This window comes from Chenopodium album, chromosome 9, assembly GCF_948465745.1.
Source record: "Chenopodium album chromosome 9, dcCheAlbu1.1, whole genome shotgun sequence".
NCBI lineage: Eukaryota > Viridiplantae > Streptophyta > Magnoliopsida > Caryophyllales > Amaranthaceae > Chenopodium > Chenopodium album.
This window is the reverse complement of record NC_137842.1, coordinates 9,244,599-9,246,690: the sequence shown is the minus strand read 5'-3', so window position 1 is coordinate 9,246,690 and position 2,092 is coordinate 9,244,599.

Below are 2,092 nucleotides of genomic sequence, written 5' to 3'. Positions count from 1 at the left end.
AGTTATGGCCAAAATACTAAACTGGGCCCAAACCGGATTTTACCTACGACCCAATGATCATGTGGAGGGTCCAAAGGTCTAATCCTATTCCTAAACTAATTAGGATTAATTAGAAGCTTATATAAGTTTCTAAAAGATCTTAATTATCCTTTTTGAAAAGATAAGATTAAAGAATTTGAGTTAAATAAAAACTTTCTTTTTTTAAAACTTTCCTTTTCTTAAATCCTAATTCTATTCGAATTTAAAGATGTTCAAAGATAGTCAGATATAATTTTCGTGCCTCATAATCTTTATCCAAATTTTATATGGTTGGATAGATCTTGAAATTATCTTTCCAATGATATATTATAATATTAAATCCGAGCTATAACGAAAAGATATAAATGGAATATGAAACTCTATCCAAAACTGACACCCTTCCACTATTTCGGCCATATCTTTTTATTAACAAAAGATTTTAATCTGTTTTTAATTGTGTTGGAAAGTAGACTTCAATAACTTTCCAACGACATATTATATGCCTTATTTGGACTTCTGGATCAAAAGATATGATAAAAACAAAATCCGCAAAAACTGCTGTCCATCGAGTTTTATTTCGATTCGAATTCGGATTCTTTTTTTATTCTTCGACCCTCTTTTTTCTCTATAAATAAAGGTGTAGGGAATAATTTCAAGACTTTAAAATCCCACTAGCTTGAACCCCACTGTGATCATATACTAAAGTACGGTGGCGTCCAAAAGGGAAGAAGATAGAGCAAAAGAGTCGCCAATAAGTTTTTAAGGAACTTGTAAACCGTCCACGAGGTGAAGGTTACACCCCTTAACGATCCAAGAGATCGTCAACTCCATAAGGTCATGAACCAAATAAGGGTTCGGGGATGATGGTACAAATCCAACCTAAAAGAGATTGAACCTGCCCTAATAATAGGCCTCTACTTTATTCTGCTCGTATTCATGTGCGCTTTCTGACTAACATGCAATCAATATGATTAACCCTAAACCTGTTTAATCTATGTTGGTTGAATTTAATGCACAAATAAACTATTATTGGCGATCACTTGAAATTATAATCACATTAACGCTAACAAGATTATTAATTATCTTATCAAGCGTGATTGCAAGTACAAATTCCCTTTAACATGCAATAAAAGGTGATCAAGCAATAACAATAAAAAATAATGTATCAAGCAACATAAATAAATAATAATCATCATCATAAAAATAAATTATAATTGAAATAATCATGATAATAATCATAAAAGAAAATAATCATCATATTAATAATAATTGAAATAATTATCATAAATAAAATAATCATTAAAATAATAGTATTCATAATCATTATAAAAATTATAATCATAATCATATTCATGTTAATATTAAAGCATAATAAAAATAGCAAGATCCTAGACATGATACTAACAAGATTAATAACAAACCCTAGCATGTCACTAAACAATAAAAATCAAATCTTTAGCCCTAACATGATACTAACATGAATTAACATTAGGAAGAACATAGGAAGCATCGTACTTTTAATCATAATTAATATTAAAGTTACCCTAGACATGATACTAGGAATATCACAATAACAATGTAAACATGATATCTACATCATAATATCAATTAAACCATTAAAGTACTTACTTGGATGCCTCGTACCTCTTTCTAATAACAAAATACACACATTAGTAACTTCAAGGAAAATAATAAACAAAGCAATTAAATTAAATAATTGAAAGAGAGATTTGGGACCAAACCCTCAGAAATTAAAACCTTTCACGTCTAGAGCGAAGGCAGCTTCGAATATGGCTAGGTGTTTCAAGATCTAATGAATGCGGAATTTTGTATTAAAAAGCAAAGTTTAGAAAAGAAAAGAATGCTAATGAACTAATATTATTGAAAGTTGATGAATGAATGAAAAGAATTGATGAATGATGAAAATAGTTGGTGAATAAAGAGAGTTGATGAATGCTAATTAAAACTAGTTGTTGATGAGAATTCGTGAATGAAAACGGAGTTTTTAATACGATATTTATAGAGAAAATCATCCAAAAAAGATAATTTAACAAAACAGAGTCTGAAGATCGAA